This window comes from Haematobia irritans, chromosome 3, assembly GCF_050003625.1.
Source record: "Haematobia irritans isolate KBUSLIRL chromosome 3, ASM5000362v1, whole genome shotgun sequence".
Taxonomy (NCBI): domain Eukaryota; kingdom Metazoa; phylum Arthropoda; class Insecta; order Diptera; family Muscidae; genus Haematobia; species Haematobia irritans.
In genome coordinates this window covers 54,019,444-54,045,988 of record NC_134399.1, presented here as the reverse complement: position 1 = coordinate 54,045,988, position 26,545 = coordinate 54,019,444, and the positions used below count along the sequence as shown (strand labels likewise).

The 26,545-nt window shown below is 33.1% G+C and overlaps 1 long non-coding RNA gene across 1 annotated transcript; it reads left to right on the top strand.

The window, feature by feature from the left end:
* The first annotated feature begins 2,011 nt into the window (after positions 1 to 2,011).
* Positions 2,012 to 2,395, top strand: LOC142229268 (uncharacterized). Its single transcript, XR_012720372.1, has 2 exons — positions 2,012 to 2,137; positions 2,200 to 2,395. It is a non-coding gene; the product is annotated as an uncharacterized LOC142229268 (long non-coding RNA).
* Positions 2,396 to 26,545: the final 24,150 nt, after the last annotated feature.

Below are 26,545 nucleotides of genomic sequence, written 5' to 3'. Positions count from 1 at the left end.
GCTGAAATTTGGTACATGATGTTGGTATATGGTCTCTAATAACCATGCAAAAATTGATCCACATCGGTCCAGAATTATATATGGACCCCATATAAACCGATCTCCAGATTTGGCTTGCGAAGCCCCAAAGAGAAGCAAATTGCATCCGATCCGGCTGAAATTTGGTACTTGGTATTGTTATATGGTCTCTAATAACCATGCAAAAATTGGTCCACATCGGTTCGTAATTATATATAGCCCCCATATAAGCCGATCCCCAGATTTGGCTTGCGAAGTCTCCAAGAGAAGCAAATTTCATCCAATCCGGTTGTAATTTTGAACATGGTGTTAGTATATGATCTTTAACAACCGTGCCAGAATTGGTCCATATCGGTCCATAATTATATATAGCCCCCATATAAAACGTTCTCCAGATTTGACCTCCGGAGCCTCTTGGAGGAGCAAAATTCATCCGATCCGGTTCAAATTAGGAACGTGGTGTTAGTATATGGTCGCTAACAACCATACAACAATTGGTCCAATCACTCAAAAATTGGTCCATATCGGTTCATAACCATGGTTGCCACTAGAGCCAAAATTAATCTACCAAAATTTTATTTATATAGAAAATTTTGTCAAAATTTTATTTCTATAGAAAATGTTGTCAAAATTTTATTTCTAGAGAAAATTTTGTTAAAATTTTTTTCGGTTCACAATAAAATTTTCATCATTGTCAAAATTTTATTTCTATAGAAAATTTTGTTCAAATTTTATTCGGTTCATAATCATGGTTGCCACTCGAGCCAAAAATAATCTACCAAGATTTTATTTCTATAGAATATTTTGTCAAAAGTCTATTTCTATAGAAAATTTTGTTAAAATTTTATTTCTGTAGAAATTTTTATCAAAATTTTCTTTCTATAGAAAATTTTGTCAAAATTTTTATTTCTATAGAAAATTTTGTTAAAATTTTATTTCTGTAGAAAATTTTGTCAAAATTTTATGTCTACTTTGTCAAACTGAATTATATACGTATTGGATCGATCTTTTTTGATTTAATATATACCACGTATGGACTTACATACAATTTAGAAGATGGTGTTAGGAGGTTTTAAGATACCTTGCCATCGGCAAGCGTTACCGCAACTTAAGTAATTCGATTGTGGATGGCAGTTTTTAGAAAAAGTTTCTACGCAATCCATGATGGAGGGTACATAAGCTTCGGCCTGGCCGAACTTACGGCCGTATATACTTGTTTTTTTTTTGAGTTTGTCTTTATGAAATTGTTTTTACATCCTGGAAAAAAATAAACGTTTATCACAAAAAGTATAAACTTTTCTTCCAAATACACACCCAGAAAAAAGTGCCTTCGAAACTAAAGGAAAAAATTTTCATCAATATAGTTTATCCATTTTATTTCCAATAAGGTAAATTTTTGTGAAAAATAATAAAATTTACTCGTTTCAGTAAAAAAATCCTAAACTGTAAGCAGTTAGGAATAGTTCATTAACTATAATAAGGCATGGAATTTTACTCATACTATTTTCTTCGCTGGGTATAAGAATTTACTACTGAAAAAGAAAATTTTATTCACCGATAACAAAGCATTCGTAAAAATAAACAAAAACCGAACTAAAACCAAGTTTCCTCAAAATTAGTAAAATTTCTTATAAAATGATAATTGCGACTTCCTTTATAATAGAAAGTTTTTCATACATACGAACAACACTTGGCATAGAAAAATATTTTAGTTCATTCGTACTAAGAAGTATGCAATCCTTTCAAAACTTAAGGAAACACACTTGTTAGAATATAGGAAATTTTCCTAAATTTCTATTGTCTACCTGTAATCGATACCTGTCATCGTAATCGATGTGTTTGCGCGTGGGTGTAATCGATATATTTGCGCGTCGGTTGTTTTTTTAGTTGGAATCGCGTTGTTTTGGTATACGGAGAGATTGTTAAAAAATAATATGGTAAAATAATATAATAAATAACAAATAAAATATATAAAATATTTGTTATTTTAAATTAGTGAGAAAAATTTTCGTTTTTTTAAATAAATCTATCAATGTTCGTGATAGTGTATAAAGAAAGAAAACACCAGCAGAATAACAACCCTTTCATTTGTCTTCATTTTGGAATCTTCAATTATCAGGTAATATTCAGTGACGCTAACCTTTTGCAACAAAAATGTTTTATGATTTTTTATATTTGTAGGTATTGAAATTGTAAAAGGAGGACAAAATCGTTAGGCAGCAACTTATTAAAAGTGAAAAGTACAAGAAGAAGAAAAAGTGCCTTTTTTAGTTGATAATATCACACGGAAATTGGAAATAGTGGAATAATAAACTAATATTTCAAAGAGATTCGATGCTGTTGATTCTTAATAAATATATTCAATATATTAATAAAACATGTCTTTTATTGAAGATAAAATTGCTTATAGAAATAAATAAAATTGTATTTAAAAACGAAGGTAAGCAGTTCTAATTATGAAGTAAAAGTTTTACCACAAATGTGTAAGATTTGTCGAAATGAATGAAAAAATGTCAATAAAATCATTCCATATATGAATTCAAATTAGTTAAATTTTTTCATTCTGTAGTATAGTGGTATATAAATATAGGAAAATGTTAACTAATATATGGAATGCATTATTCCTAATTTCTACGAAAATCACATCGTTCAAACAAATAAAAATGTCTTTGGCGCTATACGAAGTCCAACTTTCTTCACAATAAGTTCATTTTAACTTAAAGAAGGGGTCACGTTTTTCTGGGTGCACTTCCTTACAGCGAAAAGCAAATGAGAAACGAACTTTGCTTGTCTAAAATTTCGTTTGGGAGGAAAGAATTATTTTTTTGCGTGTAAGTGGTTTCACTGCCATGTAACATAGAACGCCGTTCAGACGCGGCTATAAAAAGGAGGTCCTAGTCATTGAGTTTAATATGGAATTGGGCAGCACTCAGTGATAAGAGGAAAGTTCAACACTGTGGTATCACAGTGGACTGAATAGTCTAAGTGAGCCTGATACATCGGGCTGCCACCTAACCGTGTTAATGGCCATTTAAATTTCCAAATTCAGTGAACCCACCAGGAAGAAAATTTTCGGTTAATTTTAGAAAATTTTGAATATTTTTAGAAAATTTTTACTAACCAGTATAACAAACGCTGGCATCACGCCGAGTCATAAAAATAAGTAAATATTTTTCGACAACTTCAAGAAAATTTATTAGACATAATTAAGTTTTTTCACTTGTTAAAGACAATTTTGTAGTTTGAAGGAAAAAATTGGAGTTCAAAATTGCAAGAATGTCTTTAGTGACATACGAAGTTCATGATGAACGTATTTATAGTAAAATTTACAAATTTAAAGAAATATTGAACTATTTTGTGGAAGACACGAATTTAGTTAATCTTTATCATTCATTTGTGTATATTTTTTCCTCGGTTTTAGTTAATTTAACTAACGTACACAAAAAATTATTAGAGTAGAGGAAACTTTCTCCAAACATAATAATTCCATGAACTAAACGAAAGTTAAATTGGCTTTAGTGAAATAGAGAGTTCACTTTTTTTGAGTGTATGTTTCAAGTAAAGTGTTGAAAAAATGTACTATGTATAAAAGCTTTTTAGTTTTTTTGGATACAATCAGAAACAAAAATTCTTACGTCTTAAATTTGTTTGACCGAATTTTTTGAAATCAACTTTGTTACATTTAAAACATCATAACACAATTTAAAAAATATGTTTTTCCGGAAAATCTATAGTAATCTGAAACCAAAATTGAAAATCAAATTTTGTCCTACAAATTTAGCAGAGATAAAAGTAAGGTTGGTAAAAAATCTGTGTAGTGTAAAAATATCTATGTTCCCTTTTCGCGTTGAAATTTTGGCGGTTACTTTAGCTTAAAATAGCTTAATTCAAAGCAGAAAATTTAACTCTATTGATACGCATTTTCTTTGTCAATCTCGACAACAAAGATTTAACAGGAATATGTTTATTTTCATGTATAATTTTGATTATTTCAGAAAAATAATCGCGAAAATAAAGTGATTTCAACTCGAAAACCGAAAAGAGTACCGGCCTTAAAATAAAATTGTTTATTTGTAAACAAAATCTTTGTTTACAGTATCTTTTAAGATACAACCGTTATTTTTGCAAAAAACAACACACACAAAAACAACTTTAGAAAAAAATGTTGTTATGTTGTTATCTTAATTCATTCAAATGTTACAGAATTATGAAAAAAAAAACGATTTGGTTTGTAAAATTTATAAAGAAACAATTTTTTTGTCATGACATATCTACTACTTTTACTCGAAAGAATTTGTCGAGTAACTTGAAGTAAACAAATTTTAAAAGAGACATGCATTTTGACATTGTTCTCTTAAAATTGTTTAATACTTTTACTATTTTTTGGGGTTGAGGAACGGTTGCTAGTAAAAACTAGTAAAAGTAGCAACTAGTAGTACGTAAAAGACCACAACTAAAATGATTGAGACAAAATTTTATTGGACTGTGGAAATTTTCGAAAAAAGTAATAAAATTAATTAATTTTGAAAAAGATTAGAGACATGTTTTGCATTGCTCGACATAACTTCGACTCCATTTGTTGCTAAAGAAAATATTTTGTAACAATAGAGAATTTCGATTTTCTGAAATTTCGTTCCCGAGGAAAGTATTTTTTCTTTGGGTATACACATGGAATAATATAATACAGAATTTTTATAACAAATTTGAAGAATCTATTAAGAAGTGAGGATAATCTGCAATATTAACATAAAATTGTACACTCTGAAAACTTCCCAAAAGTGGACAATTGTCTTGAGACGTTTGCTATATAAACACATTAAAATTAATTTCTGATGATTGGACACCTGCCAAATGTGAACAACATTTAGGCGACCGTGCACTGAAAACAAAGCATGCCCGGTTCCCAAGATTTTGTCTTTACTTTAAAAATTTTGGTATTGATTCCGAGCCAAAAAAGCGGAGAATACAAGTAAGGATACTTCTAAGACACAATTCTCTTTTAAATTTCGGTTTTTTGTTTTTCATCATACGCTATCAAAGTCCTTTAAAAACGAGTTAACGACAACTTTATTTTCCAAATTAAGACTCGACTTCCAGTAGAAATTATGCTATTTTTCAAGTAAAACCCTCTTTAAAATAAAGTGTTGAAAAACATGTCCTATATTTGAACGATTTTTTGCTTTGTAGTCAAGATGCAAAAAGACAACAAATTTAAAGACAATTTCATTAATTTTAAAGAATTTTTCTGAATTATTAAAGTCAAGTTGACCTCAGCCAAAAAAAATTTTCTTTCATGTTATGATACCCATTTTTAAGTCAAATCACTTAATTATAAGGACAATACGAATTTATTGATACCCATTTTTAAGTCAAATAAATTAATTATAAGGACAATACGAATTTATTGAAAATTTTATCGACTTTTGGACAAGGAAAAAAACTTTATATTAGAGAAATGCGTCTTCTATGCTAAGAAAAATTTGCATTCGTATTTTAAAGACATGAAATCTTTGATCTCACGACAATATTTCTTTCAGTGTGGGTGCCCACTTCTGAAAGGGGTTCACTGTAGTATGAATACATCTCAACCAATTACTCTGGATAAAGAAAAACTCCAAGTACGATGTTTAAAAGAGTAATGAGTAATCGAAATGAACGTGGTGAAATTCTGCGTCGATCTTGCGATGATAATATTTGTTTTGAAGTTTTTGCACCTTTGGGTTAAAAATGTTCTTGAAATTAAGAAGCGCTGTTTTGATAAATTGTTTATAAAGACATCGGCAGTTATAATTTCAATTTTTCTGACAAAAAAAATTTAATAGAATGAAAACATTTATAAAATTAAGTTCAAAACACAAGTTTTCCTCCAAAGCACGTCAATGTAAACACCCCTAATTTGGAATATGCTCTGACTGAACATACTTTTTTCAAAATATATGTCAAATTATTAAAATAAATTTCATAGAAGAAACGAATAAACAAAGGCTTTGAAGAACATAGGGACGTGAAAATGACTTATTTTTTTCCTTTGTGATCGCGGTATTTATTTGAACAAACGGTGCGTACACTGAAAAAAATATTGTCGTGAGGTCAAAGATGTCATGTCTTTAAAATACGAATGCAAATTTTGCTTAGCATAGAAGACGCATTTCTCTAGTATAAAGTTTTTTCCTTGACCAAAGGTCGATAAACTTTTCAATGAAGTCGTATTGTCCTTATAATTAAGTGATTTGATTTAAAAATGGATATCATAACATGAAAGAAAAAATGTTTGGGCTAGTCAACTTGACTTTAATAATTTTGAAAAAATCTTTAAATTTAATGAAATTGTGTTTAAATTTGTTGTCTTTTTGCATCTTGACTACAAAGCAAAAAATCGTTAAAATATAGGACATGTTTTTCAACACTTTATTTTAAAGACGTTTTTTACTTGAAACACAGCATAATTTCTACTAGAAGTCGAGTCTTAATATGGAAAATAAAGTCGTCGTTAACTTGTTTTTAAAGGACTTTGATAGCATATGAAGAAAACTGAAAAGCGAAAAATTAAAATTTGCTTCTAGGAAGCAAGTACACAAACCCCGATTTTAAAAGAGAATTGTGTCTTAAAAGTATCCTTACTTGTATTCTCCGCTTCTTTGGCTCGGAATCAATACCAAATTTTTTAAAGTAAAGACAAAATCTTTGGAATCGGGTATGCTTTTTTTTCAGTGTATATTTGAATTTAGAGTAAATTTGAATTTCGACTTTCCATGGCAACCGTGAAACTAAAACACCTCAACTCGGTGTGAACGGTGAAATGTTTTAGAAAAACGAATGAGGAAAACGAGTCAGTGGGAACGTAGCATAAAAAAAGAACATTTGTTACTACAAAGTAGGTTCTAAATCCTATTTTGCTTAAGTATCGTAAGGCCTGCAGAGAACAGAACTGGGTGACGCCGACGCAAACTGTATTATATTTGAGAGAAAACTTATTTATGCGAAATAATATGTCTGCCTATTTTTTCGTGCGAAAAATCCAGGGTTGTATAAATATGTGTTTAAAAATGTTCAAAACAAAGATTTCGCATTTATTCCGCGCTAACGTTTTTTATATGGAGTATAACAGTTTTTCGTGCGAAAACGTGATTTTAGTACTAGGCTTAAAGTATAAGCAGCAATTTTTTTAAAATAGCCGAATTTTTAACTTTTATTCTAGGTAATGGAGATTTAAGCATGTGTTATGTACCGAGGAAGCCATGAGCAAAACACAAAAGTTGATAATATGCCTTTACCACAAAAACCTACTTTTGAATAATAGGGCTGTTTTCTTTTTGCACTGGATGCAACATTTGTATGGGCTATCCAGAACATCGTTGCACTGGTGTTCTATCCAGAACATCTCATCAGTGCAAGTCGCGCCGATGTTGCCAGATTGTAGTTGGATAAAGTGACGCTTCTTCGATTCACAATAGCAATTTATTGTGACTCTTTTATCGAAAAACATGAAATTCAAAGTGATACAGTGTCATAAATAATCGCAGCAGTAAATATTTATTGCTAATTGGAGCATTTCATACATTAAAAATGCAAGATTTCACTTCTTTCCTGTGATTGTTTTTAAACAGTGTTGCATGTATTTGGAGATGTCCTGGATAAACGAGTACTCCTTAATGGCTTAGCATATCCAGTGCTAAAAGAAAACAGCCCTAATACAAAAATAAAATCCACCACTCAACTCTCTGATAACTGCAGTCAATTTTGCGGCGAAAATAGGTTATTTACCACATACGCCACAAACATTATCATCTAGGTATTTATTTAATACAAAATAGATTTTACCGTCATCATTTAATTTGAGGGGTCGAGCATTTTAAACACTTCAAGCACGCACGATCTCTATGGGCTCTATAGTAGAGGTGTGCACGTGAGTAATATTTTACTCACGCACACTCACGACGGAGAAATATTACTCACGCACGATATTTTTTGGTAGGACGCACGCGCACTCACGATTAGAAATGTCGCGACACACGAAAAATTTCGTGACTCACGAATAATTTTATGAGTAATTACCTTTAGATCCTGACTGAAAACACGAGTATGATTAAAATTGAGAGCGTTCGTGAGCGTGTTTTTTCCGAAATTCGTTACTCACGCACACTCACAAAGATATTATTTTCCTGACTCACACTCAAGCACGAGATTTGGTTGGTTAATCACACTCACGCCGTTGCCATTAGCATGAGTCATGACAATTTCGTGTCACGTGCACACCTCTACTTTATATAACCGGATAAAAAACTAAGAAAAGTCTAGCGGTGCGGTCACACTGGCCAAATATTTGACAGAAATCAAAAAAAGAATTATTCGTCACAGTCAAACCAGCAAACGTTTTCACGATAAGAGTATTTTACAAAAACGGAGCCCAGATATTTCGACGCTTCTCCTAATTTTGGGCAAATATTTGCCTAGTGTGACCATACCATAAGACCTTTTGTCTCAGTTGCCAATGAATATTTACCCAGAAAACTTCAACTACATTGAACCCAAATTGCGGAATTCGATTTTCTAACACTTGGTTATTATAATTGGTTGATAAATATTAAAATTATCGCGGATTGCTCGTCTATCTCCTCATGTACTAAGTGCCTAACCGATATAACATTGCTAGCATCAGATTTCATGCCATATCAAATGAATTATTTACATCCCCCCCCCCCTTGCAAATCCACTCTAACATTGACAAGGTTAATTTCTCACCGTTTTGTACTTCTAAGTAAATAATAATTAAAAAAATAATAATAACACTTTAATCGTTGTTAACTGAATTGCACACGTCTTCCAATGCGAATGCCTCGTATGAACTTTGAATGGTCAAATCATGTACGGATGGATTGATGGATACTCGTAGGAAAACTACGTGTACAAGCAGGTTGGCTCGTAAAAATATTAAACTTAAAATATCTCGTTTAGATATGTACTCGTACATTGTTTTGTGTTGCAATTGCTTTTTTTTTTGTGTCCGCCATCATAAAATGTGGGTATAATAAGTTTGCCATTTGATTTGTAACACATTGAAATATATATTTATTTAAGGTCCAAATTTGGTATATATCGGTTTAAGTTTGGATATAGCTCCCACAAAAACCATAAAGAGCTATGCGAAATTAAGTTTGTATTATCCTAATATTTTTAAAGACGCAATTTCTATTCGATTGGGCTGAAACTTTAAATCTGGAGGTAATTTAGACGAATAAGTAGATACATATGTCAAATTTTATTTTTGCCTGCCAATGTTTCTTTATAAACTTAAACTAAAATGAGAAGACCAAATGTCAACACAGATAGGTATTACCTAGAAAGATGTACGATGTACGAGCACACTATTACAAATTCTTCTAAACTTATAATTGTTGCATAAAATTTATTTTGCTTTAGTTTATTTTTTAAAGAATTGTAAGAAAGTTTCCTCAACCCAACTATTTTTTTTTTATTCCCAGAATGTCTTAAAAATTTTATGAACTAAATGCTAGTAAAATTTAAATGACATACAAATAAATACAATGCTAACTAAATCAGAATAAGTATCAAAAATAGTAAGAATGAACTAAAGCGTGGTTAAATGTTAATGATCTGACTTCTAAGTTTTCTTTATTTTTAATTTATTTTTGCTTTTTCAAGAAGGATCATTTCGTAAATGGTAGTTAAAAAAATAGAATGCAATTTAGTTAAATTGTCGCACAAGATAGTTATTTTTCCGATAACAGTGGGTGTTTTTTTTTTGGAAAGATCCATAAATTTGCAAATTATTATATTTGCAAAATATAAAAATTTGCTAATTCATATCTTATGTTTTGGCCCCAAAAAATCACAATTTTCGCCTGACCTGTCCCAAATTTATTTTGGTCACATAATGGGCTATAAATGTGATTAATATTGGCGTTTATTTGTATAAAGCCCCGAACCTTCTACTATATAAGTCAGAAGATATTGGTCTCGAATTATGTGACTTTCATACGATTTTCTTAAAAGCTTAAATGAGATTTTTTAGATTCCCTAAAGTATAATATTGCAAGTTTCAAACTTCAGCAACCGTACCATTTTAACCGGAGGAGGTATTTTCATAGCAAATTCTTGTATGCTTTCCATGGTGGTGGGTATGTACACTGTTAGAAAAATATGTTTTTCATATGTTCCGATATAAACAAAATGTGTTTCGGGCACAATTTTAAAACACAATACATTTAAGAACAAACATGTAATGTTCCTAAACTAACACTAAATGTTTGGGACATCTATGTTAATATGTTAGAATATATTATGTTTGGGGCATGAATGTTTCATAAAAATCATATGTGTGAATGCAAACATATATAAATTTACAAATTTCGACTAAACATACATATGTTGTGATATTTTATTCAAAGCGACAGAGAGAGTATAGAGAAAGAAATGGAGATGGAAACCGGGAGAGTTGACGAAAGATATCAACATAACACAGCGAAACATACAAGAAAACCGCTTGTATGTTTTATGATAAGGCCAAAAATTTGATATGCTTAAGTCTAAATATTATTTAATTTGAATAAAGAGAATAGACAATCGGAACCAAGAGAATAGACATTTGAAAAACAAACAGCATATGTTTTCGCCTTGAGAGCATAATTTTATGTATGTGTGGGCATGTGTTTTGTTTATCATTTTGGCAGTATGGACACAATTTTTTTCTTGGTTCGTTAAAAGAAATCAGAGGTCTTCATAAAAATAACGAAAGGGCACTATACTCTTTTTAGAGTTGGGACAATAAAATGAAATAAGGAGGAAATAGTGAAAAATTACACAGTAAAATGAATAAAGTTTAGTTCCTCTTTATTAATAAGTAGTCCACGAGGTGTTGACGAATACCTTCAAATATAAAAGCTGGCATTAAGTTCGAGTTTTGCAGCTAAAACAATTTAAAAAGTTTATTTTCTTTAAAATTAATTATTAAAGAAAAATGAAAGGGTTTTTAGAGCGATGGCGTTAAATGCTATTAAAAAACTGTTCACGCCTAAATAAATTTATTTTTATATTATAAAATTCTTTATGTATGTTTATACTCGACTCCACGTTCTTCTTTTGTTAGAGTTTTTGAATTCCTTCCAAATTTTATAGTTTTGTACCAAAAACAGTTTTTTGTTACAAAATTGTTATTTTTGCAATAACAAAATAATATTTTATCCAAAAATCAGTCAATTTCGTTTATATCAAGCACTGTTACTGCACCCTCAAAAAAAAAATCGCCTCTCTAACATATGTTCCAAACATATTTTGCAGGAAGCACATATATTATTGGATACTGTCGAAACATTAATATGTTTGTTTTATGTGAACATATAATATGTTTGGAAGCATTTTGAGCCCAAAAATATTATATGCTTGGAAGAATTTTCCCCAAAGAAGATTGTGCTCATTCCCTAACATAATTTTCACTTCCACGAAATTTTTTAGTTCTTGGCACCTTTTTCTGTAATACAAATAATGTTGAAGAAATTATTCAATTTTATAATTTTTTAAATTTTACCTTTCACCTGGACGGAGAATCGAACCGAGGACCATACAGTTTGTAAGCCAACACACTATCCACTGGACTACGTAGCTGTTATAGTCACCAGTAGATAATTATCGTTATAAGTTACATTTATATAGCATAGTTTGCAGCGCCCAAGAGCCCATGCAAACATAACATTATTTAACAGAAGCATACATGTGTTGGCAACGTGGAGCAGTGGTTAGCATGTCTGCCTTGCATGCAAAGGGTTGTGGGTTCAATCCCTGCTCCGACCGAACCTTTTTTTTTAATTTACACATTTATATTTATACTATATTAAATTTTTATAATGAAACTTCGAAATGTGGGTTATTAAAGATTTACAGTCAGAAACAGTGCTTGATATAAACGAAATGGACTGAGCTTTTGGCTAAGATATTATTTTTTTTATTGCAAAAATAACAATTTTGTAATAAAAAACTGGTTTTTGTATAAAAGTTTGAAATTTTGGAAGGAATTCAAAAATTCTAACAAAGGAAGAACGTGGGGTCGAGTATAAACATACATAAATAATTTTATAATATAGACAAATTAAATAATAATTAGGCTTAAATTAAATAATATTTAGACTTAAGCATATACAATTTTTGGCCTTATCATAAAGCAGTTTCCGAAACAACATATAAGCGGTTTCACAGAAATTGCTCTCTTTTGATTCTCTCGCTGTGTTATGTTGATATCTTTCGTCAACCCTCCCGGTTTTCATCTCTATTTCTTTCTCTATACTCTCTCTCTGTTGCTCCCTGAATAAAATATCACAACATATATATGTTTACTCGAAATTTGTAAATTTATATATGTTTACATTCACACATATTATTTTTATGAAACACTCATGCCCCAAACATAATATATTCTAACATATTAACATATGTGTCCCAAACATTTAGTGTTAGTTTAGGAACATTACACTTAAATATATTGTGTTTAAAAATTGTGCCCGAAACACATTTTGTTTATATCGAAACATATGAAAAACATATTTTTCTAACAGTGTGACTATAAATCTTTAATAACTTACATTTCGAAGTTTCATTATAAAAATTTAATATAGTATAAATATAATGCGAATAATAAAAAAGTGAATAATTTCTTCAACATTATTTGTATTACAGAAAAAGGTGCCAAGAACTAAAATATTTCGTGGAAGTGAAAATTACGAGTATGTTAGGGAGCACAATCGTCTTTGGGAAAAATTCTTCCAAGCATATAATATTTTTGGGCTCAAAACGCTTTCAAACATATAATATGTTCACATAAAACAAACATATTAATGTTTCGGCAGTATCCAATAATATATGTGCTTCCTGCAAAATATGTTTGGAACATATGTTAAAGAAGCGATTTTTTTTGAGGGTGTAAGGTTCGACGTCACCTTTTGCGGTATAAATTTGTTGTCTTTTAACATTACTAATAATAATTTCATTGAGCAATTTAAACAAGCTAAGACCTTTAAAATACCTGAAGCTAATTACGCTTAAACAGTTCAAATTCCACTGTAATGGAATGATATTGAAGATATACATGACACTAAGAGTAGATTTTAGTTGATGCAAAATAGAATCGCTTAAATTTGGAATTATCATATCTAAGACAGCATGTGAACCCCTATCCATTCTGTCGGTAAAATTTGCATCCTTTACTTGAAAAAAGGTTAGAATATTTTGTGGTACGTTCACGAAGGAAAATTTTTGCTCACGCAGGATGTTGATGGTTAGACTCACAACACTTATGAAGTGAAGATCCAAGTACTTTTAAAAACTCACGAGTGGTACACCATTCACGAGTGGTGCTAGAACATTCTCGTCACACATGAAATATCTCAGGAACATTTATTTGAATCACATAAATAATAGTGTCATTTCTGTTTAATTTACCAAATCCTGGTACACCCTCAAAAAAATCGCTTCTGTAACATATACCCCAAACACATTTTGCTTCAAGCATATGTACATTTTCAGGATTGGTCCAAAGAAAATATTGTTTGTATATACTGGTAGCAAAAAAAATAATTATTAATTTATTTTCTTTGTGTATATATACTTTTAAGGCGCCAATTGGTTACTTCCATTCTTAAAAAATAGGGCTTTCGCTTCATTTCAATGGCGACCAAAATCTTCAGATCTCAATCTATTGAACTTTTGCGCCAGGGGAGAATAAGGAAACATCAGAAATCTTGAGGTACATCGGACCATGTTTTGATGTAGCCCGCATATAGACCGAACTCCCAATTTGACTTCTTGGGTTTCTAGACACCTCTATGCAATATCTATAAACCCAAAATAACAAAAACTGAGTTTACAAATGTCTTTATGTAATTATTACGGCAATATAATTAGCCTCACCTTAAAAATCGGATATGTTTCAAGAACAAAATGTTATATTTAGATGGTGACCATTTAACATTGATGTGTATGCTCGTATGGCGTATAAGCCCATGATTTTAAGAGAGGTTAATCCTTTATATCTGCGTCTAACCTAGCTCCTTTAATATGCACACATGTATATGTTATGATAAAGTTTCATCGGCACAGGAGCCACCGTGGTGCAATGGTTAGCATGACCGCCTTGCATACACATGATCATGGGTTCAAACCCTATTTCGACCAAACTCCAAAAAGTTTCGACCAAACTTCCAAAAAGTTTCGGACTCGGCTATGAAAAGGAGGTCCCTTGTCACTGAGCTTAGCATAGAATCGGGCAGCACTCAGTGATAAGAGAGTAGTTCACCTCTGTGATATCACATAGTCTAGTCTAAGTGAGACTGAAATAAAGGGTTGTCACCATACCTAACTAATTTCATCGGCATGAAATTTATTTTGTTTTGTTTTTGTTATGAATGCCCTAATACTTATTAGGAACGTTTCTATTTCTGGGTAGTCTTTTGGGGTTCATATACTGATTTTGATTTTTAAATGTAATACAATAGGATCTTACAAAACTAATCTGTAACTGGTAACGACACATCATAACGGCATTACGACGTACATATGTTTATTTGACTGCATATAATGCATAATGCAATCGATAATTGCAAAATCATGTACGAGTATAATAACCAAAGCAAAAGCAGAATAACACAAATATTAAATGTCATACACCTACACTCAAGAAAAGTGAATCCACCACGAAAGAAAATGACAGATATAGGCATAGCACGGCTCTGCAAACGCAACATTTTTGTTCTCTAAACGTCAAAAATTTAACTTCCGGTTGTACCAGAAGTAACAAAATTTATCTATTAACACCATGCACTGCTAATACTACACACAAAGAAAATTTCATTAAAAGTCAGCCAACGAAAAATGTTCATTGATATAACGAAACATTTTCATTAATACAACGAAAATATTCCTTAATAATACGAAACGCCACGTTGATTAACAGAAAATTCGTTATAATAACGAAATGTTTCGTTGTATTAAAGAATTTGTTTCATTAACTGACTTTTAAGTTTTCGAGTTAAGGAACACAGAGTCCAAGGATTTTATTGCAGATTGACTGTCTGAGTATATATTAATGCCAACATTTTTTGGAACATTGCTTCTCAGCCAATTCGCCACCTCTCTTATTGCTAATATTTCAGCCTGAAAAAACACTACAGTGATTAGGTAATCAGTGTAGAAATCTATATATCTTTTATTCCCCGGGGTCTGTGTACTTCACGCCTCACTGTTGGGAATTAGAGTTTCAAGCTTTTTGTCGAAAAGTGGTTTCGCCAGAGTGTAATCCACTACGTTAGGCACATCTGTGGTATCAGAATGGACTGAATAGTCTATCACAATGGACAGAATAGCCTAAGTGAGCCTGAAATTTAATAGGGCTGCCACTTTAACCTAACCTAACCTAACCTAGGCACATCTGGCATTATTTTAAGGACCGAACTGTGACGTACATTTTTTCCGACCACAGCGATAGCTCGCGCAACCGCACAGCCGTTGTTGCAGCTGACTGTTTGGTCAAAATGTCTAAAGGCAATAGATGCAGTATGACATTAAGGGAATCTGTTCCTGTCTTGCTGAATGCGCCTGAGATACACAAGCACGTCATATGCTGAACTTTATCTAAACCTGTCGGTTGCTGAAGTGACGGCCACCAGACTACAACACCATATATGTTAGCATTATAGGTCTAACCACTGCCGTGTATAGCCAATGCACAATTTTCGGTTTTAGTCCCCACTTTTTTCTATTGCCTTTTTGCACGAGTACAAAGCTGTCGTGGCTTTTCTCGCTCTTTCTTCAATATTAAGCTTAAAGTTCAGCTTCCTGTCCAGAATAACGCCAAGGTATTTTGCACACTCACCAAAGGGAATTTAAATACCCTCTAAGGATATGGGCTTAACCGAGGGAGTTTTGCGATCTTTGCAGTACATGACCAATTCTGTCTTTGCAGGATTTACTCCAAGACAATTCTCTTTCGCCCATTTCTCAGTCATCCGGAGGGCTCTCTGTATAACATCTCTGATTGTGGATGGGAATTTTCCCCTGACCTGACTGACGAGCCACATCGTCTGCGTATGCCACCACTTTTATCCTTTCTTTTTCTAGGGAAACCAGAAGGTTGTTTATGGCAACATTCCAAAGAAGAGGTGATAGAACTCCTCCTTGGGGAGTACCTCTTTTCACATACCTTTGTATGTTACCTTGTCATAGTGTGACCGAAATACGTCTCCCCATTATCAGTTCGTCTAGCAGCCTAAGTATACCTGGATCAACATTCAGAGTTGCCAGTCCATTTAATATCGAGCTCGGATGGACGTTATTGAATGCCCCTCGATGTCTAGAAACACCACGATTGTGTATTCATTGACAGATAGTGAGCTTTGAATAAAGCTGAGTAGTTCATGCAAAGCGGTCTCAGTAGACCTGCCCTTCGAGTATGCATGCTGTCGTTTCGAGAGCAAACTTGAATCGACGCTAGTTCTAAGATAAATGTCTATCATCCTCTCCAAAGTCTTAAGTAGGAATGAGGATAAGCTGATTGGTCGGAAATCCTTCGCACTCGTGTGAGAGGATTTTCCCGCTTTCGGTATGAAAACGACTTTTGTTTCCCTCCACTTTACTGGAATATATGCTAAGTTTATACATCCTTTATATATCATCGTTAACCAGGGGATAATTCTTTCAGTCACTGCTTGTAACTCCGCCGGGGGATTTGAATGGCCCAAAGCTATTTAACGCCCATTTTATTCTAGATTCCGATACAATTTCCTCGATAGGAAATGACCGCTGAGCCACTGTGGCACCGCCAGAACATGGTTCAACCGTCTGATTCCCAGGAAAATGTGTGTCCAATGTTACCTCCAGCGTCTCCCCACTGAACGTTGTCCAATTGCCCTCCGATGTTTTAATGAAACCTGGGGCGGAGTTAATGGATGGTAGTACCTTCCGTAGTCTGGAAGTCTCGGACGTATTCTCAATACCGCTGCAGTAACCATTCCAAGACTTATGCTGAGCCTTTCTCAGTTCTCGCTTGTATCTTCTCAGATTCTTCTTGTAAGCGATGATCTGAGAAGATATGTTCCCTCAAAACTTGCCACTCAGATATCTTATCATTCAGTGACGAAGGTTGGCGCAACTCCCTTATTGCAAACTACCAGGTTAGTACGCAAAATAAACTCTATTAGCGACTCTCCCCTTGCATTAGTATCACTACTTCCCCAAATACTATGATGTGCATTTGCATCCCATAATGAGTTTTGTCTTTGTTTTCAGTGACTCCTCAACTAAGGTCTTAACGGCACATGGAGGCATCTCCCTATCATGTCCCATGTAGACCGAAGATACCGAAGATATTTGCATTTGGATATCTCTACACTGGCTACGACAGTGTCTGCATTGCTCAATGAAGGAAGCAGAATCAAGTTTAGTTCGTTTTTAACAATTATAACATACATGCTCGATTTATATCTTTACCGGTATTATGCAAAAGTTTGAAAGCCGGAGTGCTTAATTCACAGATCTTGTTCTTATATATGTATGGTTCTTGAATAAGATCTATAGCTATGTCTCCTTTAATCAGGAGAACCTTTAAGGCAGCACAAGCGGCCTTACAATGGTGAAGATTTATCTGGAGGAACCGTAGAATCATCCAAATTTTCAACCACCGTCACATCAGCCGCTTCAATGGAGTCATCAAGGGCTTCCTCTTCACAGATCTCGGTGACTCTCGCACAACCCGCGGTTCAGCTTTGGTGAGGTTTGAGCCTGTAGGAACTTCCCGCATATGATGTTCGTCAATGTCTGCAGTTTTTATGTCTTCTTCGGCTTCGCAAGATTTTTCTTCTTCTAACTCTGCCGGAGGCTTTTTCGTTTCGGAATCCTTTGGCTGATCGCTTTTGTATACCTTCATATGGATATCATGAAAGCCATAACTTACACGTCCTTGGGTCTGGGCTAGATGTGGCAGCGACTCAATGTTCAATATAAATACCGCATCTCGTCTTTGTACATCCACCTCATCCAAACGACCATCCTTCCAATCGGCGGTTGGAAGATCTGGGTTACATTCCTTTAGTCTGTTTAGTATTGACTCAGGATCAGGAGGATTTGCAGGTATCCATGCATGTGCTCTAGGTTTAGCCGATATGTCTTTTCTATCGACTAACTCCAAAGCGGCTCCTTCCCAAACTTCACCAATTAGCATCAAAGCAGCTTTAAAGCAATTTAATGCGGACCTCTGATCCCGCAAATGCTATTAACTTATATCGTCCTTGATACCATCCAGCATCTTGCCGTCGAGGACTTGGTACGGGAAACTTTTTTCACACCTCTGAGTAGACACCAGACATCGCGTTCTCAATTTTCCCCCATTTTTGTCTTTGGAACCATACCGTCCAATGCTCTTTTATTAATGATAGCCATCACAAGGCTTTCTCTTGCAATTGAGGCAAACGATCCTTGATCCCGTTTAGAGGATGGCAGTTCATCCGGTGATCGCTCCCTTTTGCCAGCTTCAAGAATTCCTTGAGCCCATTTTAAGGAATCGCTTTGCTTAGCCGACAACGTGCTTGGGTCGACAGATCCTAATTTCTTTAGGATAAACAAAGCATTTCTGCGTTCTTTGAATCTCTTTCGTGAGGGATTACCTCCTTTTGATGTCGTTACCTTAGAAAAGGTGCGACTTTCCAAAGTGTCGCCACCTGTCGACCCGTCTACAGGTCGACTAATTGGGCCTGACTCGTGGTCACTGCCCAAATTGATAACTTCAGTCGATACCCGTCCACTGTACCCTGAAGTTAGCAACCCCAGTGGATGACTTTGAATTTCGCTGTATGGTGGTTTAATTTTCCACCACACGTGAAATTCGTAATAAGTACCTATTACTATGAAATAATCCGCTATTAAAAAACACGTCCGTTCAGTTCGACGGTTGAGAAACCTCTCTCCTTTTTGAGTTAGTCTTTATGAAATTGCTTTTACATCCTATAAACGCATCGGCGTTTATTACAAAAATTATATGCTTTTCTTCCAAACAAACTTCCTTACAGCGAAGAGCGAACAGGAAACGATATTTGTTTGTCTAAAATTTCGTTTGGGAGGAAAGAATTATTTGGTTGGGTGTAACCTTAATTATCAATTACATAGATTAATTTTTTAAAGATTTCTTTTCTCTCTAACCTAATAAATTAGCTCATGAGTAACATAGAAAAAAAGTTAGAGCAAATAATTAAATATTCTAACTACGTTCATTCTTCGATAACTCATTTGTTTGCTATCTAAACCTTATAATACGGACAAATACTTATTCCAGTAGTTTTGAATTTTTCATTCTATATTATACCCTCACAGAATAATTCAGTAATACCAGTTAATATTTAAACTACATTGTTACCTGTGTCAATTGATCGAAAAATAAAATGATAACAAAACCCGACATCCACCACCCTCCACCATTTTATATGACATTCACATTACACTTTCCAAATCGGCTTTCACTCGATTTCAACTGTCATATGCCCTATAAAAACGATTTCAAATCTCGAAAATGTGGATTTTATGTGTAATGTGTACACTTTGAACTTCAAGTTAGTTCAACACTTACAGGTTGTTATAAAAAATTAAAATTTTCCCTCAACCTACGCAATTCTTACAACACGTATTATAAAAATTTTAGAAAGAAGCTTGTTAAATTTTATAAAACAGCGATTTTTTTTTCGAAATTACAGTCAAAATAACCAAGATTTAGCACATATGTCAAGCAAAATGTTCTAAATCAGAATATTCTACTTCTACAACCAAAGAAAAAATACTTTCCTCCGGAAAATAATTTACCAAGTTATTTTTTAATTAAAAAAATGCTGTAATTACAATTACAAAATTTATATTTGCAATCACCAATGTAGTGAAAACATAATATTTTTTCAATTAGACGAATTTTATACCAAAATCAGTCAACTTTTGGCACAAAAGGTATTTATTAGTTTAATTGATTTATTCTAATTATGCGACAAATATCAATCAATTATTTAATGAAATCGAAAACATTGATTATGTAAATAAATGTTAGGTTTTTAGAAACTTTTATCAAAAAGTTAGTCTGGAAGGTTAGGTATAGTGGCAGCCCTCTGCCCGATTCCATGTTTAGCTCAATGACAAGGTACCTCTTTTTCATAGCCGAGTAAGACCGGCGTTTCAAATTACAATTAAAACACTTAGAGAAACACTACTTTGAAATGCTCAGAATTATCATCATGCCACTGAAAATTTTTTTTGGTCTTCGGTGGCAATTGGGATTGAACCCAGGACGCTTTGTGTGCTAGGCGGGCATGGTATTATAATTAAATAATATCAAGGCTAACCTTAAATTTAAATCGTTCAGAAACTTCTAGATCGCATTCCATAACAGTAAGCACATCTCATATAAGAAAACAAAAACACAAATGAACGTATAACAAAACAATACGCCTTTGGCATTTTTGGTTGGAAATATGTTTCATATAAGAAAAAGTTGATAACTTTGGCAATCACCCACGGCAACTATGGACTGTTTTCTTTCAACTGCATTTTTACAAACAGAAATCTGATGAAGAAAGATTGTTTCAAATTTGAAAAGAAATGTATATAAGATAGATATATTATTCGTTCAATGAAAGGATATTCTAAACCCTAGGGAACAATTACGAAACTAACTACTTCGAAAAGTGCAACTTTATTTTTACCCCTATTTTCCTTTTTTTATTTTCATTCCCAATCCGAAACTTTATAAACTATAGAAAAGAAGTTTCTTATATACATACATATGTAACATGTTATTTCTTCTTATAAACAATAATTCTCTATGTGAAAATAGAGCATAAATGTGGTGTTGTGTTTTTTATGACTTTCTTTACTTTCTATACACAATTTAAAAAATTATATTATTAATTCTTTCTTTCACTTAAGTTATATAGCTACAAAGTTTTTATAGAATGAGTGAAATTTTAGGGAAATTTTAAAAAGAAAGCAAACTAGACTTTTAAGTAATGTTTCCCATTAAACGTGTTTTTAATTTTATCTCAGGAAACCTTTACAAATATTGTTTGTTTTAATTTTGACAAATGCTCTAATCCACCAAATTGATCAGGATGAACTAACTTTGACAAACGTGCAAATGTGCTATCCGTCCGTCTCTTCATGTGGGTATATTACCCTAACGTATTAACCGATCTTATTTAATTTTCAAATACAGTCGAACACATTTATAACGTACCTCAATAATTATTCTTGAAATTAACAATTACAATTTATACTTAAAGCGAACAATATTTATGATTCCTTAAAGAAATTTTGATTAAAAATGCCATGTTCATAATGAACAAAAAATATTTGTTTGGAAATATAAAAGAAATTGTCTATACACAGAAAAAAATGTGTCTTGTAAATTTACAGACCATTTTAACTTCCACCAGTTAAAAAAATTTACTGTAATATAGTTAATTTTTCGTAACCACAACGAAAATTACGAAAACTACGAAATGGGAAGGATTTTTCCTTAATTAAATTTCTAAATTTAATGCATCGTGGGTTGTATTATAAAAATACATAGGCAATATAAAAAACTTACTACGAAATGTGGACAATTTACTAAGAAAAATTTTTGTAGTAAAAATTAACTTAACCACACCACCGATTCGTATGATGGCTTCCTACAGCTTATTCCCCTTTTTATTATAAGTTGAAGTATTTTTCCTCACATTGAAAATTTTTGATAAAGTAGAATAAAAAGTAGTTAATATAATCCTTGAGGGGTGTACGTGATTTTTATAGATTCCTCGTAAATTTGGAATATATTTTACCTTATCCTATAGATAGAATACCAACTAATCAATAAACGTGCTACTGGAAAATGAAGTAAGAAGACAGTAATGAAATCATTGCATCATGTGAGGGAGTTTGTAGAGACATTTTGTGAATATATCGTATGATTGTTATACCCTCCACCATAGGATGGGGGTATATTAACTTTGTCATTCCGTTTGTAACACATCGAAATATTGCTCTAAGACCCTATAAAGTATATATATTATGGGTCGTGGTGAAATTCTGAGTCGATCTGAGCATGTCCGTCCGTCCGTCTGTTGAAATCACGCTAACTTCCGAACGAAACAAGCTATCGACTTGAAACTTGGCGCAAGTAGTATTGATGTAGATCGGATGGTATTGCAAATGGGCCATATCGTTCCACTGAAATTTGGTACATGGTGTTAGTATATGGTCTCTAATAACCATGCAAAAATTGGTCCATATCGGCCCACTTTTACGTATAGCCCCCATATAAACTGACCCCCAAATTTGGCTTGCGATTGCTCTAAGAGAAGCAAATTTCATCCGATCCGGCTGAAATTTGGTACATGGTGTTAGTATATGGTCTCTAACAACCATGCACAAATTGGTCCACATCGGTCCATAATTATATATAGCCCCCATATAAACCGATCCCCTGATTTGGCTTGCGGAGCCTCTAAGAGAAGCAAATTTCATCCGATCCGGCTGAAATTTGGTAAATGGTGTTAGTATATGGTCTCTAACAACCATGCAAAAATTGGTTCACATCGGCCCATAATTATATATAGCCCCCATATAAACCGATCCCCAGATTTGAACTCCGGAGCCTCTAAGAGGAGCAAAAGTCATCCGATCCGATTGAAATTTTGTCCGTGGTGTTAGTATATTGTCTTTAACAACCATGCCAAAATTGGTCCACATCGACCCATAACTATATATAGCCCCCATATAAGCCGATCCCCAGATTTGACCTCCGGAGCCACTTAGAGGAGCAAAATTCATCCGATCCGGTTAAAATTTGGTACGTGGTGTTAGTATATGGTCTCTAAAAACCATGCAAGAATTGGTCCATATCGGTCCATAATTATATATAGCCCCATATAAATCTATCCCCAGATTTGTCCTCCGGAGCCTCTTGGAGGAGCAAAATTCATCCGATCCGGTTGAAATTTGCAACGTGGTGTTAGTATAAGTCTATAGGTCTATAGTTATACATAGCCGATACCCAATCACACAAAAATTGGTCCATATCGGTTCATAATCATGGTTGCCACTCGAGCCAAAAATAATCTACCAAAATTTTATTTTTATAGAAAACATTGCCAAAATGTTATTTCTATAGAAAATTTTGTCAAAATTGTATTTCTATAGAAAATTTTGTCAAAATTTTATTTCTATAGAAAATTTTGACAAAATTTTATTTCTATAGAAAATTTTGTCAAAAATTTTTCCAAATTTTATTTCTTTAGAAAATTTTGTCAAAATTTTACTTCTATAGAAAATGTTGTCAACATTTTATTTTGTCAAAATTTTATTTCTATAGAAACTTTAAACATAATTATATACGTATTTAATCGACCTTTTTTTAGTTTAATATATACCACGTATGGACTATGTGGTATATATTACGGTGTTAGGAAGTTTTAAGATACCTAGCCATCGGCTTCAGTAGAAGTTTCTACGCAATCCATGGTGGAGGGTACATAAGCTTCGGCCTGGCCGAACTTACGGCCGTATATAAAGGGTGATTTGTTAAGATCTTGATAACTTTTTTTTAAAAAAAAACGCATAAAATTTGCAAAATCTCATCGGTTCTTTATTTGAAACGTTAGATTGGTCCATGACATTTACTTTTTGAAGATAATTTCATTTAAATGTTGACCGCGGCTGCGTCTTAGGTGGTCCATTCGGAAAGTCCAATTTTGGGCAACTTTTTCGAGCATTTCGGCCGGAATAGCCCGAATTTCTTCGGAAATGTTGTCTTCCAAAGCTGGAATAGTTGCTGGCTTATTTCTGTAGACTTTAGACTTGACGTAGCCCCACAAAAAATAGTCTAAAGGCGTCAAATCGCATGATCTTGGTGGCCAACTTACCGGTCCATTTCTTGAGATGAATTGTTCTCCGAAGTTTTCCCTCAAAATGGCCATAGAATCGCGAGCTGTGTGGCATGTAGCGCCATCTTGTTGAAACCACATGTCAACCAAGTTCAGTTCTTCCATTTTTGGCAACAAAAAGTTTGTTAGCATCGAACGATAGCGATCGCCATTCACCGTAACGTTGCGTCCAACAGCATCTTTGAAAAAATACGGTCCAATGATTCCACCAGCGTACAAACCACACCAAACAGTGCATTTTTCGGGATGCATGGGCAGTTCTTGAACGGCTTCTGGTTGCTCTTCACTCCAAATGCGGCAATTTTGCTTATTTACGTAGCCATTCAACCAGAAATGAGCCTCATCGCTGAACAAAATTTGTCGATAAAAAAGCGGATTTTCTGCCACTGATTTTGGTAATAAAATTCAATGATTTGCAAGCGTTGCTCGTTAATAAGTCTATTCATGATGAAATGTCAAGCATACTGAGCATCTTTCTCTTTGACACCATGTCTGAAATCCCACGTGATCTGTCAAATACTAATGCATGAAAATCCTAACCTCAAAAGAATCACCCTTTACTTGTTTGTGTTTGTTATTGCGTCTTTTATGCTGGTGTTGGTTGTTTTGATTCTAGAGACAGTGTGGATGAATTTCTGGAATGTTCCTTGTGTGTTGTTGGTATATTTGTTTGTTGTTTTGTTGCCATAGCGAGATCAGAAAGGGATCGTATGTGTGGAGTTGTTGTTTTTCTTGCTGCTTTTGTTTCTTTACGGCAGGTATGTGTCCTTTGATGACTATTTGTGTCTTTGAGTTTTATTGCTACATTCTGTTCTGTTGATGTATTTATGAAGTGTACACGTGGTTTTAATTTTGCAAAATTTTGCTTGCGTTTTAAAAACTGAGAAGTGAATGGTGTGATGTTAAATAAAACAAAAACGCTTTATATAGATAAAAAATAAATATCTCAAAAACAAATCACAGATTAAGGATCAGTATATTTCTGTTAATAGTTTAAAATTAGTGCGGATTTAAAATTGATTTACATGAAAAATATACATAATGAGTGGTAATAGGATGATCTATATTTACTATACATCTGAATCACAGGTTGGAGATGAAAACACCTTTTTGAATCTCTTTTTTCCTAATGTTGGAGTTTAGCCGCTAAAATCAAAAATAAATCAGCAAAAAAGTATAACATAATACGTCTTTGATGCAAATTTCAATATAACTAAATGGGGAATAGCCCAAAGCAGATTTTTTCATAAAGTTTATACTCTTTAAATGGAATATTAGTAATCGTGAAAAATGGCGATTTAACGGATAAACTCGAACTTAGTACCCATCTTTTATACCAGAGCTTCCCAACCCAATTTGCTTCGCGCCCCCCAAAAATGTATCAATTTCGTTTCAATTAACTAAAGCTGAAAATATGATCAACAATAACTAATTTAATAATTAAAAATAAAAATGTTAAGGAATAATAATATGAATAATAATAATAATAATATAATTAGTGGAACATTTGGCAATTGTTCCTTTCATTAGCTAGATTTTTAATATTTGGTACTATTACTGATAAAGTACGCCTTAAATCAGTTTCAACATGAAGGCAAGACAGATATTTTGACTTTATGTCTAAAAGTGACGAAAATGGTTTCAAAATTTTTAAAATGTGTGAATACAAAAGTGGGTACTGGTTCTGATATTTTAGCAAGAAATTTAGCTCTTGCAAATAAAGTGAACGACTAATAATGGAAAACCTACCACAAATTATAGAATTGCATGTAACTTTTATTGTTCTCTCACTGTGGTTATAAATGAAAATTTCGAAATGTACGAATGGTATGTATGCATTTTTGTAGTATATTATTGATGTTTTGTTGAACTTAACAATTAGTGTTGTTTTAACAAATTAATGGCCAGTTTCTTATCCTCCGATTAATTTTAACCGGTGGATAGACCTACGGTTAGTAAATTTTTTGTATGGGATCAGCTGTTTTATCGACACGATAAATATTAACAAGACATTGAGAAACTGGCCCTTAATGATACAAAACCTGCTCAACCAAAAATGACGCTGTTTTAAAATCTCTGTAACTTTTTTGTTTATGAATATAAGTAAATACTTCAAAAGCAAAAGTTTCATACTTTGTTAAGATCTTTATAATGGTTATCAGAAATGGGCATCATAAGGGTATACGAAGCGAAATAAAACAAGTCTTAAAAAGTAGAGAATTAGGCGGTGTTAATGGAAAATTTAAGATTTGGACAATTAAATTTCGTAACAAGTATATACAGCACTAAGTTCGGCCGGGCCGAATCTTAAATACCCACCACCATGAACCAAATATTAGGGTTTCCTTCGAAATTTCAGGAGGGCTTGAGGACACTTCCCGAAGATAAATTTAAAGATTCTGGATTTATTTATAAGAACCATTTTTGTTTGAGTTTTAGAGGAATCATTAACATCTCTTGTAAGTGTGCAAGAAAATTATAAAATAACGTCTTGATTTGAAATCTTAAATCTGTAGAAGTAAAATCTGGAAATTTTACATTGAGTTTCAAGCAAGTTTCACGATCAGTGCGCC